Below are 15,874 nucleotides of genomic sequence, written 5' to 3' on the forward strand. Positions count from 1 at the left end.
AAGATAACTTCCTACATTGTATATAAAAAATGCACATCCTTCTTTTTCAGATTTGCCTGGTATCCATTAAATGATTGCACCATGGCTTGTTCAACATTCTCTGATTGATGAATATTTGTAGTTTTCATGGTCTTCTGTTGAAGTACCAAAAAGGATAACTTTATGTATATTAATGATTCTACTGGAAAGGCAATTCAAAACTACTTTGAGCAAAAAAGATGACAATACTTACGCAGAGAGTTTTGTACTAATTCTATGGTCTCTCAAAATTAAGGATTTTTTTTCCTCTGTTGAGAGGCTATATTCTGATTATTTTTACTGCACTGACTAGGAAACTCTTGACATGCTGAGTCAGAGACCACTTGAGTTACTTTACATATTAAATGCTTTGTCAAATACTGTCTAGCTATTACTCACACTGTGTCCAGTCTTCTGAATGAAGGAAGGGGCAGCTGACCACTGTAACGATACTTAACCCTGGATTTTTGTTGTTGAATACCGGAAGTCTGGTGGGTTGTGTCCCAAAGCCAATACCCCATTGGGAGTACCACGTGGTATTTATAACCCCTTTAATTACTTTCTTTAAAATAGAAACTGTGGGCTAATTATGAAATTTAGTCACAAATTTCTCTCACATTCTTTAGAAACAAAGGAAAAATGTCATTTTTGGTTTGTTCCTAATTTGTAAGTGAAGAAAACATATACAAATTGTGAGAAATTGAATCCTTTTCAAACAAAGGGACTTTAAGCAGGGATTTGCAGATATTTCTTTTTTGTCCTCAAAAAAGATAGATCTTGGCTATGTTCTATAATGGGACACCAGTATGTGGCAAATCTTACAAACAATGGTTCCGGTCTAATAGTCACATTTCTTTTTGCAAAGAGAAACAATTTCACATGGTCTAGTCAAGTTCTCAGGCCAGATTTGAAGACTTTTTTTCAGTCTTAACATAATAAAAAGAAAAATATAGTTGTTTTGAGTTCAAACTGAGGCTGGATTTACATGTCTAAAATACAGTTGAAAAAGTATACATTTGTTTATTATTTTCATCTCATTTACTTGGGTCACAATGAATATGTATTGTATGAAATTAATTTTTAGTAATAGTATTCCAATATAGATCATTTATTATAAAGGAAATAAAATTTTAATTCCAATTACTATGCTAGTTTTTTGACCATTTTCCAGAATATAATCTAAAAATGATCTGGACATTATCCTCTAGCAATGGTCCTATGAACACATATTTTATTTTCTTTAATATTATTAAGAATATTGTTTATTTCATCAAAAATATCTTTTGGTGGAGGAAAGTTGAGAATAAATTATTTTTCCTTTTTCTATGAGATATATTCTTCTTTTATATTACGCATGTAGTACTTTGTATTACTAGAAGGATTTCTCCTTTAAGTTTTGATTGTTAAAACTGTGGAACAATTCTAGTCATGCATGTATAATTCACATTTCTAAACATTTTTACGTGCTCATCATTGTTTTATTTTTATCTTTCTCATAAGATATAATTTATATAATCTGATTAACTGATATATCAACATACATTTTATTACTGAAGGAGATATTACCATCATGTCATTATTATTAATAATGGGAAGAATAATAACTATACTTGTTTCCAAGATCACTCTTTATCTACGATGTCAAAAAACTGATCAACTTATTTTTAAATATTGATATATTAAAATATAGTCTATTTGTCTTGTCACCAGCTTGTAAACTTAATCAAAGATTCTTCTTCATTAGAAGTTTACAAATAAGCAAAAACACACTTTTTTATTTATTGAAGTTTTTCAGCATATGTAATCAAAGGGTTGTTTTTTCTTTGTTTTTTTTTTTTTTTGGAGGTTGTCAGCAGGAAAAGATAATTTAGTGGGTAGATGATGACTTCATAACCTGCAATTATACACATAAATAAATTAGAACAAAATTAAGTAGTATCAATCCTAATGTATATTGTAAAATTGAAACATTAGTAGAATAAGTCAATTAGTTGGTTGAAAACCAGTGATGTTAGATTTACTAAGATGTGCTTTGGAAATCGTGACCATAGAATGATATGCTAAATGCCACCTCCTATCCCTACAAGTATATCTCACACTTTATTTGACCACAAAACAGTTGAAAGAACCTTTGGATCCAACCAGTAGTTGCAATCAGAGGCAATTAATGATCCATAAAAAGGGATCAATCTTCATGTGTAGCTTACCTTACTGATTTTTTCAGAACAGTAGCCCAGATTGAACAAATTAAAATAGTACAAAGTACTACATGAAAATGTTTCATATATACAGATTTAAAAACCTTACAGAAACAAGAAAAGCAATCTCATGTTAAGAAGGTCTTCCAACTCCAGAAAAAGAGTGCAGTCCTCTTTCTTGATTCCCCTAAAATACTAAAGTTATAATACATGATTCTCAGCAAGTTATCTATTTGGTTGTAAACTAACATGAAATTTGTAGAGTAACTTGCTAATCCTTGTAAATTGTCTCACATATTCTTATTCACCTTTATACTAAATTTTTTTATATATAGTAATATAACATACTTCTGAATTTCATATTTTACTTACATACAATGAATACTTAATAATAAACACGGACCTAATTGTCCCATATGAGACTTAAGACTACTATTAGTTGTGTATTTGGGTCCTTTGTTTATCATATTTTATTATCGAATTGTTGTAACAAATACCTATTTTAGAAATCCTGATTTTTAGATCCCCCAAAATTAGTAGAATGTACATATGATAATTTTAAACCTTTCTGGAATTTCTAACTTGATCATGAGGGTAAACAACCAATATAATTATGACAGTTCTGTAACCATACAACTATTCTGTTTTTCACTTTCAGTATAGTATTCAATAAATTACATGAGAATTCAATATTTTATTATAAAATAGGCTTTGTGTTAGGTGATTTTGCCCAACTGTAGGCTAATTTAAGGGTTCTGAGCATGTTTAAGGTCGACTAGGCTAAGCTATGATGTTCAGTAGGTTAGGTATATTAAATGCATTTTCAACTTACAACTTTTCAGTTCACAATGGATTTATTGGATGTAACCCTATTGTAAGTGGAGGAAGATCAGTATATATTTACTAGTTCATTAGTTTAGCTGTAACATCTTCTATTAATTACAGTTTTTTCAACAAAATATTGTAGACACCTTTGCAACAATTTTGTTTTCTGAACCTGTGTTTTGCTCAGTCCACGAAATAGCATTAGTGTAACTATTTACAGCTCTTCTTCAAACATGTTTCAAGTTGTCTGTTGTAGGAATCAACGTTGCCATTTTCAATTGCTGTTGGTAAGAAAAATGTCATTTTATTTCCAAATCTATAAATTCTACTTCTGAAAGTCACTACAAAAACTAATGGTGGGAATGTAAATTGATACAACCACTATGGAGAACAGTATAGAGGTTCCTTAAAAAACTAAAAATAGAAGTACCGTATGACCCAGCAATCCCACTACTGGGCATATACCCTGAGAAAACCATAATTCAAAAAGAGACATGTACCACAGTGTTCATTGCAGCACTATTTACAGTAGCCAGGACATGGAAGCAACCTAAGTGTCCATCGACAGATGAATGAATAAAGAAGATGTGGCACATATATACAATGGAATATTACTCAGCCATAAATGGAGATGAAATTGAGTTATTTGTAGTGAGGTGGATGGGCCTAGAGTGTGTCATACCGAGTGAAGTAAGTCAGAAAGAGAAAAACAAATACCGTATGCTAACGCATATATATGGAATCTAAAAAAAAAAATGGTTCTGAAGAACCTAGGTGCAGGACAGGAATAAAGATGCAGACATAGAGAATGGACTTGAGGACACGGGGAGGGGGAAGGGTAAGCTGGGACAAAGTGAGAGAGTGGCATGGACATATATACACTACAAAACGTAAAATAGATAGGTAGTGGGAAGCAGCCGCATAGCACAGGGAGATCAGCTCGGTGCTTTGTGACCACCTAGAAGGGTGGGAGGGAGGCTCAAGAGGGAGGGGATATGGGGATATATCTATACGTATAGCTGATTCACTTTGTTGTACAACAGAAACACAGCATTGTGAAGCAATTATACTCCAATAAAGATGTATTAAAAAAAAATGTACTGTTTTCCTCAAATCTTGTTTCTGAATATAGATTTTATATAAGCAGACTTTGGAGCTCTCTATTTTACAATGATTATTATGAGTGTGATAAATTTTTTTGATCTAGGAGGTGTTTAGGCATTTATTACTTTGTTCCAATTATCTTGCATATTACCTGACACAGTGTAGTCAGCTAAGAAATGTTAAAATAAGGACTTCACTACAGAAATATCTGGTGGAAAAGCTGACTTCAGGCACTGATATATCCAGATGTGCACAAAGTTTGGTCCTCTGTAAGCACCTCTGGCATTTGCTTTCTCCTGCGTTAGTAGCTTTACCCGGAGGCAGGTCCCACTCTTTGTTTCGGCAGAACCACCACCAGCAGCTTCAGGTCCGATTCCTACTAGCTCAGCATCTTCAGCAGGAAAACAGATTTCATCTCCCAGAACTTGCCACTAAAGCCTTGGCATGTCCCCTGAAGAGCCTTGTTTTAGTTACATGCCCATATCTGTAGTAAATTAGGTGGAGTTAGCAGAAAGGGAAATATACAGCCTGGCCAAGCCAGCATCAGTGTGTGCTTCGAGCACTGCATGGTAGGGTAGGGGAAAGGGCAGACCCGCCTCAAGTGCCAAATTGGAAAGAGCGGAGGGTTTAATTTCCCAAAGGGAAAAGGGGATACTTCACTGACCAAAACAACAGATGATCGCTACCGGATCCTAAGGCTTTAGAAAATAGCCTGTAATTATCAGCATGAAAAACTCGTATTTCTCTATAGTCCAGCTATAATTAACTTAGATAATACTAACTTTAACTTAATAAGTTGTATCATGTTAAGTGACAACCATTTGCCATTTGTATTTATTCTTTGAAAATTTGTAGTGTCCCTCAAAATATCTGTTGCTGTGTATATTTCATTGAATTTTTTTTTTTTTCATTTTAACAAGTGAGTTATAGAAAGGTGTTTATACTTTGGACATGTGGTGAAGAGTTAAAAATATATTTGTGGTAATATAGTAAAAATATATGCACAAGAGTTCCATTAAGAAAAATGAAATGTAGCAAAGGAATTTTTCCTTCTCTTTGATATAAATACATACACATCTATACATAGAAAGAGAGCGAAAAGGAGAAGACATTGAGAGAGTAAAAGACACACGTGCACACGCACATGCACACACACACACACAAAATATACCCATGAAAATGTCTTGCTTTATTTCTGACTGGGTATATAAAAATTCAAAATAAGAAAAGTATCATAGAATTCCTAGGCTAAAATATATGTAAGAGTAAATATTACAATCACAAGTTATTCTAAAACAGACAAAATTGTTACAAGTCAATTGTAAAAGTGCTGAGACAAAAGAAATACATATGGAGGGATTATAATTTAAGAAAGAGTGTCATTCTTTGCAGCTAAGAGGCTATTTTAAAGAAGTATCGAACCAAAATAAGAAAGTAGAAAATAATAAAGGCAACAGTTGATTTATTTAAAACCATGAAAATAGTAGAACTGACTTTTTCAAGACCTGATTGGTTTTCCCTTTAGGCCTTATAGACTACCTTAGAATTCACACAAGTAAGTTAATTTAACAAATGTTCTCAAATTATCTAGATCTCTACTTGCAATATTGACCACTATTCTATCTCCACTGAAAAGTTTTCTGACCTGACATCCACAAATGCCCTTTCCCCCAAAATGTTTAATTTAGAATGACTTTACATTTCTCCTTACTTAAAGACACATATTCACATTTCTTTCTTTTAAAACTCACCATCTTGTGACTTTTTTCTATTAACAGATAACAAACCCCTCCTTCTACCACTACACCATCTGGATACATGTCCACTGTAGCACTCATTACTTTATTTACAAAGATTGTTTCCATGTCTCTCTTCTCTTTGTTCTATAAACCCTTCAAAGCTCAAGTTGTTTTTCACTATTTTGTGCCTGTGTGTTGCCTAGAATATAGGAAGTGCTTAATTTGTGTTTGCTGAATAAATGATGAGAGAGAGTTTTGTGAAAGAGAGGAGGGAGTGGAAGGGAGGAGAGAAAGGTCTTGCACAGATGTACTTGCACATCGGTGAGTGTGTCTAACTATATAATTTAGCAGATGGGGAAAATGGTCTGTTTATTCAGGATAATACCCTTAAATCCAAGATGTATTTTTCTTCTTTGGGTATTTTAGGACTCTGTTGGAACCTTAATAAATCCTCAAAAACTCCTTAAGCCCCATCTAAATTGTGATTATTTTCCTTTCTAAGGAGTTTTTAAAAACAATGCCTTAATTGTGCAGTGTTCTGTTTGATTTGTATCTTCAATATTAACTGTTAATAAGCAATGAACCAAAGTCAGGAATTTTTGCTGATTAGCAATAAATGATTTTTACAAATGTTATCATAACTGGGCTTTGTTGAAGTTGCTACAATGAATTTAAATCAGGAACAAAGGATGTTTTAATTGATCAGTGTCTCCTTTCCTGCTAAGCCAATCAATCATTTGTCTCTTGAAACCACAAAACATTCCAATAAATATTCAAGGAAGACCGGGTAGTAGGTTATTTCATAAACAGGAAGACATAGACAAGGCTTGATGTGTTCTACCCAACTTTGGCAAGAAGTTTAAAGTACAACTTGAAAGGTATGGAAAGACCTTGCCCAAGGCTACAGATACAAGTGATTGCCTTGTATCTGTAAATTCTTTTTGGAGAAATTCTTTTTAATCAGTAGATTATACAACAAGATGGTAAAATTCTTGATTGTTCAGCAGTTTGACAAAGCATTCCTGTAGCTTATTCTATTTGCAAATAGTAAAAATGTCTTTCTATCTTCCTCCTGGCACTTGCCTCATTTATTTAACCCCTGTAATACTATGGGAAGTGCATCCTTCACTAAAATAGATTAAATTGCAAATCTCTTAAGTGTTTTTTTCCCCCAATCGAGGATACTAATAAATAAGAAGACAGCAGAATTCTAATTTCAGTTATTGTCAGTATATCCTATTTTTAAATGTTGGATTCCAAGGCATCAACTTCCCTTACAATTTTTTTGTGAAAATATTTGGGTAGAGTATAGACAGAAAAAAGCTTTTATAATAAAAACACAAACAGGGATATTGCATCTCTGAAAGATGCTTTTATGAATTGGTTTTGATATTGTCCTGTCAAGCTTCAGTGCGTTAGCTTCATTTAGCCAGGAAAGTATTTCTAAAATATACAGGAATTTTGTGATATAAGCACATATGATTTGTATACTTTGCACAAGATTAAGAAAAATAAAGGGTGAAACTAATGCCAATTTTAATAATCACATATTTTGTCAGACCAATCATTATCAAATGTTTCTTTTAGCAGATTTTATAAAGGAATCACTACATTTTTCAGTCAACTATGAAATTGAATCATGATCTTTCAATCATGTTACTGGATTTTTAGATAGCCTTCTCAATTTCACAAATAGTAAAACATAGGTGACATATTAATATTTGATATGATTTTCTGGGAGTGCTGATTTAACTTGGTATAGAAAGTGGAAACAAAATTATTTTCTGTGTAGCCCTTGTACTTCAGTTTCAACACACCCTTAATTTTATTAGCCCTGGGATTAAGAAAAATAAAATAAAACAAAGAAGTATAATCCCAGCAAATGCAACTCACAGAATTATTTAAGTGAGAAAACATAGGAGCAAGAAGGAAAATTAAATGAAATAAACTTTTTGCCCAAAAGAGGAAACAGTTGATGACAGAAATACCTTTAAAAAAGTATACATAAGAGGGGTTACAAAATTAAAATGAGGAAGTATATCAAAAACTCATTTTAACGTGATATGATTAAGCAGTAGAAATTATCTATAGCTAATATCTTAGTTGCAGTTACCTTTTTTATTCATATCCACTTATCCATTTTCTCAGTTTTGTATCCATTAAATCAGAATAGAAATTATGGAATTCAGATATTTGAAATGTGTCTATATTGATCAGCATTTTTTTGTATTTTGCATTTCAAATATCTGTAAACATAAAATATTCTAATTAGCAGAAAAAACAACTTTGGCCAAAATTTTATATTTGTGCAATCAAAGCATCCTTTGGCACATGTTGGCTAAGATGTCTCCAGCCTGTACACCTTACCGTGCTCCCCATCTGTTTTTTTTTTTTTTGGAATAGGCTGTGTCCAGTTCTTCGAAGTTGAACGGTAAGCAGTAGCTGGTTGTTTTATGTTCAGAACACCGAGCAACTATGAACCAACCTGCACTTAAATCTTTTAGAACTCTGTGGGCTCTCTGGAGTACTAGTGGATACCAGAGTTTTCAACATGACTGTGGGTATCAGGAGTGATGAGAGAAGTCTTGCCTTACAAAGTGCTCTTTCAATCAAAATCTAAAGAGTTAGTGGCACAAATCAGGGATGGCCAAGGAGCAGGGTTAGCTTTAGAGGAGGGAATGAGATGTTTCAAGGCTCTAGGGAGGAGCAAATCTGGGGCATTTAGAGGGTGAATAACAGCCCAGAGGGGCTGGGAGGACTGGTTTGTAGAAATCCCAGAGAGCAGCCAGGGGTTAGGCTGGAGTGGTAAGCAAACAACCAATAGTGCAGGTCTTTGTAGACCTTCATCTTTTAAGCTATGGTAATTTACTAGAGAGATTTAAAGAGGACAGCAACAAGAAAACAGATGGCATATTTTAGGATACCAACTGCAGTATAGAAAATACATTGAGGTTGGGATAAAAAATGGAATAAGAGAGCCCAGATAGAAATCTATTATATGTGTTCAGATGAGAGATTGTGATACTTTAGAATAAGGCAGTAGCAGAAGACCGATTTGAGAAATGTTAAAGGGATAATATTCCTCTACAGCTCTACAGCTACAGTACCTGCGGATTGAGGCGTACTTGATAGTTCTAATTGCTTCATACCTTAAAGGCTTATTTTTATGTGCCCATATTAAAACTTAATAAAATAGAGACTTCCTCTTTAAGAATCAACACACATTCCTTAGTCTTTGGTTATGCAGGGAATCCCTACTTGTTCTGAACACTAAGACATTGCTTCTAGTTTTCAGATCTGAGTTTATGTTGAACCATTTTTTTCCCCCTTGCTTCAATTAGAAGGTTTAAACTGAGACTCAGTGCCTTCATTTGCCCCTCCTTTATGATACAGATGTCTGAACACCAAACCAGCAAAGTATGTTTATCTTTTCTGCCTGGTGTGTGCCAAATGAAACCAAGTGCTTTAATTGTTCATAAAGTGGGTTCAGAGCTAGACTTGTTCACTTGTGTTAAAGCAATAACTAGTAAAGAAGTTGTCTCACTACTGAGGAAGAATGTTGATAAAGTTATTGAGAGACCCTAGTTTTCTTCAAGATTGTAATGCACAGAATAGACATTACCAGATGTTTTAGTTTCTCCAGATAGACAACTTTGTTGCCAGGAAAGGAGTGCATTTTGAGAAAGAAGTAGCTACACACCATAACGAATGTATATAATTTATAACTATTATTACATTCTAACTTCACTGCAAATCTATGAAGAGGTTTTGATATTTTACTCACATTTGAAACCTAAGAAAACTGAGTCGCAGGAAATTTAAATAATATATTTGATGGCATGGAGTTAATTTGGACAGTAAAAGGGGAAGAACTTTCCAGAAAGCTAGTTGGCATAATGTAATAAAGCCATTAAATTTTCATAAAGAGATCTCTCAACCTACCTCAAGAATTCAAATCAATGCTATAGAATGATCTTAGAGACATAATTTCCTTATGTTAATTTTCTTTATCAAAATGACATGCTCTTCTACTTTAAGACCGGCTTCAGTATCACTTCTCTAAACTTCTTATTTGCTGACATATAAAAATTATGTAATTCTCTTAAAATTTATGTATATATTGAGTGAACCATTTATGTTCATTATAGAATAATCAAGAAATTCATATAGCAAAAAAGACAAAATGCACCCATAATGTCAGTACTCCAAAATAACCCTATGGAGTATATTTGTGTAGTATTTTTACACATATACATGTAAATGTTCAGTGTTTTTTGTTTTAGAAATGGGATTAGGTAATAGATACCAGTTTATAACATAGTTTTTCCTCCAATATACAAAGAACTGCAAATATTTAATGTGTACATTTTGACAAGTTTGGACATATGCAATAACCAGTGATACCATCACCAGGATCAAGGGAATAGATATATCCAACGCCTCTCAAAGTTTCCCCTGTATCTTTTTGGGTTTTTTTTTATCTTGTTTTGTTTTCTGTTTTTTTACTGTGGTGACTTTTAAAAGAGTAAAATACAGGTATGTTTTCAGCGTGATAAAATTTTTTTTCGTTAATAAATTTGAAATCTGAGTCATCTATATTTTCATACTTACTAGGAAGTTTTATTCCACCTTGAAAATCAGAATGAGACATAAGTGCAATCTTTTGAACTGTGTTATAATCTTATTTTCTTTTAAAAAATTCTCTAAAAATGTTTTCTCACAATTAACTTATTCAAGTTTGCTAATGAAGTTAAACATTGTTTTTATATTTATTAATCATTTGCATTTTACCAGGTTCTGTTTGGCTCCCGCTATTACTTCTAGAAGACTTAGGATGGGTGGAGGGAGAAGAGAGATGGAAAATAAAGTAAGATTTTGAAATGTGATAAGAGGAATAGAGTGGAGAGAACAGGAGGAGGGGCAGCAACTCTAATTCTCAGACCTTCCTTGGCTGACTTCCTTCCCCTCGGCTAGATTCCATCACTACCCTCCATTTTAGAGCTTGACTCCTTTTAACTCTAAGTTGGTTTATTTTGACCAGGATCTCATTCCCTAGTAATCCTTCCTAGAGACTCCAGTGGACAACGGGTCATTCTGGACCACGGAGCTTTCTCATTTGATCTGGAATGTTGATGAAATAATAACCATATCTCACTTTTAAGTAAAATATCACTGTGAATACTATATTTAATCATTATTGGTAGCAACTCCTGTAAAATAGAGCATTGTTATTTCACTTATATACTGCAATTACAAGCATACCTCATTTTATTGTGCTTCTCTTCGTTGTGCTTCACAGATACTGTGTTTCTTGCAAATTGAAAGTTTGTGGCAAAACTGCATCGAGCAAACCTATTGGTGCCATTTCCCAGCAGCATTATTTTTTAATTAAGGTATGTGCATTGTTTTTTTTAGATATAATACTATTGAAGAGACTACAGTATAGTGTAACCATAACTTTTATAAGCACTGGGAACCCAAAAAATTTGTATTACTTGCTTTTTGTATTATGATATTCACTTTCCTGTGGTAGTCTGAAACTGAACCCACAATATCTTTTAGGTATGCCTGTACTACTTCATTACTTGCAAAATATCTTTAATTCTTGGTGATAGACATTCAAAAACTACATTTCATCCACAAATGTTAAGTATTCAGAATTGTCTATGAGTGAGACAATATTTCTGGGCTTCTGAGAATATTCAGATCCCTGGAAAGTGATACACCAGAGTATTAATTCTCTAGGTTCTCCTATAGTGCCCAGAAAATACAAGTCTACTTTGGAGAAACGTGCTCACCAACTTTCTAAGTATGAACTTGGTTTTCCTAAGAGGGGTGTACTGACTCTGGGACATGTGCATCTCAGTATAAATTAGTGACGTTATATCCTTCCACTTTGTGAAGAAGACATTATTTGCATTTCAGCAGTTAAAGACTACCCTCTAAATGCAAGGCGAAAATCCTATTAATCTAGTGTGCAATTTGTACGTAGTAGTTACACAAATTATTCTGAATGGTTAAGACTGGTTTCCTAAATCAAGTTATCTGTGGACTCTCTCCCCATACCCACATTCATTACTATAAATAAATTAAATTTTGTTGTTAAAAATCTTAATTGGGAGTTAGAAGGAAATATTGATACATTGTTTCCTCTCTGATTATACCTGATGGTTTCTATTTGAAATACAGTTGACCCTTGAACAACAAAGGTGTTAGGGGTGCTGACCCTCAGCACAGTTGAAATCCAGGTATAACTTTATAGTCAGCCCTGGGTATCTGGTTCCTCTGTATCTTTGGTTGCACATCTAAAGATCGTGTAGTACTGTGGCATTTACTGTTAAAAAAAAAAAAAACACGTATAAGTGGACCTGTGTATTTCAAACCTGTTGCTCAAGGGTCAGCTCTATAACACGTTATCTGAAAATTTGTGAGAGGGGAATTCCAATCATAAAACATGCCATTTTTATAATCTAAAGATTTTACCAGAAAAAAAGAAATTTCAATTGATATTTGAATTTTCTGCTGACTTCTTTTCTTAGATGTTTATATTTTACACTTGAAGAATAATCTTCAAAATATTGATTGTTGGAATACAACTATTCAAAGGCATTATATAAAAATGCCTGTTGGTAGAAGCATGCTTTCAGTCTGTTCTTAACACCCTCCAACAATTCAGTAGCTGTCTTCTGGCTACACATTCTGAGACTGAAAAGCTACAGTTATTTCATTTTCTTTTGTGTAATATAGTCTCTCAACCTTCCATTTCCAGTGCCTCTTTGCATATGATATATGTATTTTTCACATCTTTATTGGAGTATAATTCCTTTACAATGGTGTGTTAGTTTCTGCTTTATAACAAAGTGAATCAGCTATACATATTCATATATCCCCATATCCCCTCCCTCTTGCATCTCCTTCACTCCCACCCTCCTTACCTCACCCATGCTGGGTGGTCAAAAAGCACCGAGCTGATCTCCCTGTGCTATGCGGCTGCTTCCCACTAGCTATCTATTTTACATTTGATAGTGTATATATGTCCATGCCGCTCTCTCACTTCGTCCCAGCTTACCCTTCCCCCTCCCTGTGTCCTCAAGTCCATTCTCTACATCTGCATCTTTATTCCTATGCTGCCACTAGGTTCTTCAGCACCTTTTTTTTTTTTAAGATTCCATATATATGTGTTAACATGCAGTATTTCTTATTCTCTTTCTGACTTACTTCACCCTGTATGACAGTCTCTAGGTCCATCCATCTCACTACAAATAACTCAATTTCATTTCTTTTTATGGCTGAGTAATATTCCATTGTATATATGTGCCAGATCTTCTTTATACGTTCATCTGTCGATGGACACTTAGGTTGCTTCCATGTCCTGGCTATTGTAAATAGTGCTGCAATGAACATTGTGGTACATGACTCTTTTTGAATTATGGTTTTCTCAGGGTATATGTCCAGTAGTGGGATTGCTGGGTCATATGGTAGTTCTACTTTTAGTTTTTTAAGGAACCTCCATAGTGTTCTCCATAATAGCTGTATCAATTTACATTCCCACCAACAGTGCAAGAGGGTTCCCTTTTCTCCACATCCTCTCCAGCATTTTTTGTTTGTAGATTTTTTGATGATGGCCATTCTGACTGGTGTGAGGTGATACCTCACTGTAGTTTTGATTTGCATTTCTCTAATGATTAGTGATGTTGAGCATCCTTTCATGTGTTTGTTGGCAATCTGTATATCTTCTTTGGAGATATGGCTATGTAGCTCTTCTGCCCATTTTTGGATTGGGTTGTTTGTTTTTTGATATTGAGCCGCATGAGCTGCTTGTAAATTTTGGAGATTAATCCTTTGTCAGTTGCTTCATTTGCAAATATTTTCTCCATTCTGAGGGTTGTCTTTTTGTCTGCTTTATGGCTTCCTTTGCCGTGCAAAAGCTTTTAAGTTTCATTAGGTCCCATCTGTTTATTTTTGTTTTTATTTCCATTTCTCTGGGAGGTGCGTCAAAAAGCATCTTGCTGTGATTTATGTCATACACTGTTCTGCCTATGTTTTCCTCCAAGAGTTTGATAGTGTCTGGCCTTACATTTAGGTCTTTAATCCGTTTTGAATTTATTTTTTTTGTACGGTGTTAGGGAGTGTTCTAATTTCATTTGTTTACATGTAGCTGTCCAGTTTTCCCAGCACCACTTATTGAAGAGGCTCTCTTTTCTCCACTGTATATTCTTGCCTCCTTTATGAAAGATAAGGTGACCATATGTGTATGGGTTTATCTCTGGGCTTTCTATCCTGCTCCATTGACCTATATTTCTATTTTTGTGCCAGTACCATAGTGTCTTGATTACTGTAGCTTTGTAGTATAGTCTGAAGTCCAAGAGCCTGATTCCTCTGGCTCCGTTTTTCTTTCTCAAGATTGCTTTGGCTATTCGGGGTCTTTTTTGTTTCCATACAAATTGTGAAATTTTTTTGTTCTGGTTCTGTGAAAAATGCCATTGGTAGTTTGATAGGGATTGCATTGAATCTTTGGTTGCTTTGAGTAGTATAGTCATTTTCACAATATTGATTCTTCCAATCCAAGAACATGGTATATCTCTCCATCTGTTTATATCATATTTAATTTCTTTCATCAGTGTCTTCTAGCTTTCTGCATACAGGACTTTTGTCTCCTTAAGTAGGCTTATTCCTAGGTATTTTATTCTTTTTGTTGCAGTGGTAAATGGGAGTGTTTCCTTGATTTCTCTTTCAGATTTTTCATCATTAGTGTATAGGAATGTGAAAGATTTCTGTGCATTAACTTTGTATCCTGCTACTTTACCAAGTTCATTGATTAGGTCTGTTAGTTTTCTGGTAGCATCTTTAGGATTCTCTGTATAGTATCATGTCATCTGCAAACAGTGACAGCTTTACTTCTTCTTTTCTGATTTGGATTCCTTTTATTTCATTTTCTTCTCTGATTGCTGTGGCTAACACTTCCAAAACTATGTTGAATAATAGTGGTAAGAGTGGGCAACCTTGTCTTGTTCCTCATCTTACAGGAAATGGTTTCAGTTTTTCACCATTGAGAATGATGTTGGCTGTGGGTTTGTCATATATGGCCTTTATTATGTTGAGTTAAGTTCCCTCTATGTCTACTTTCTGGAGGGTTTTTATCATAAGTGGGTGTTGAATTTTGATGAAAGCTTTTTCAGCATCTATTGAGATGATCATATGGTTTTTCTCCTTCAATTTGTTAATATGGTTTATCACATTGCTTGATTTGCATATATTGAAGAGTCCTTGCATCCCTGGGATAAACCCCACTTGATCATGGTGTATGATCCTTTTAATGTGCTGTTGGATTCTGTTTGCTAGGATTTTGTTGAGGATTTTTGTATCTATGTTCATCAGTGATATTGGCCTGTAGTTTTCTTTCTTTGTGACATCTTTGTCTGGTTTTGGTATCAGGGAGATTGTGGCATTGTAGAGTGAGTTTGGGAGTGTTCCTCCCTCTGCTATATTTTGGAGGAGTTTGAGAAGGATAGGTGTTAGCTCTTCTTTAAATGTTTGATAGAATTCGCCTGTGAAGCTACCTGGTGCTCGGCTTTTGTTTGTTGGAAAATTTTTAATCACACTTTCAATTTCAGTGCTTGTGATTGGTCTGTTTATATTTTCTATTTCTTCCTCATTCAGACATGGAAGGTTTTGCGTTTCTAGAATTTGTCCATTTCTTCCAGGTTGCCCATTTTATTGGCATATAGTTGCTTGTAGTAATCTCTCATGATCCTTTGTATTTCTGCAGTGTCAGTTGTTACTTCTCCTTTTTCATTTCTAATTCTATTGATTTGAGTCTTCTCTCTTTTTTTCTTGATGAGTCTGGCTAATGGTTTATCAATTTTGTTTATCTTCTTAAAGAACCAACTTTTAGTTTTATTGATCTTTGCTATTGTTTTCTTCATTTCTTTTTCATTTATTTCTCTTCTAATCTTTATGATTTCTTTCCTTCTGCTAACTTTGGGGTTT

General features: G+C 34.0%; 1 long non-coding RNA gene across 1 annotated transcript in view; it reads left to right on the plus strand.

Moving 5' to 3' along the window:
- The window catches only part of LOC132356622 (uncharacterized), a 356,023-nt gene that overhangs the window by 102,444 nt on the left and 237,705 nt on the right, over positions 1–15,874 (plus strand). The window contains exon 6 of the long non-coding RNA XR_009499931.1: positions 11,184–11,277. This is a non-coding gene — a long non-coding RNA (uncharacterized LOC132356622). The remainder of the gene's footprint in view (positions 1–11,183; positions 11,278–15,874) is intronic.

The sequence above is a fragment of the Balaenoptera ricei genome, chromosome 21 (assembly GCF_028023285.1).
Source record: "Balaenoptera ricei isolate mBalRic1 chromosome 21, mBalRic1.hap2, whole genome shotgun sequence".
NCBI lineage: Eukaryota > Metazoa > Chordata > Mammalia > Artiodactyla > Balaenopteridae > Balaenoptera > Balaenoptera ricei.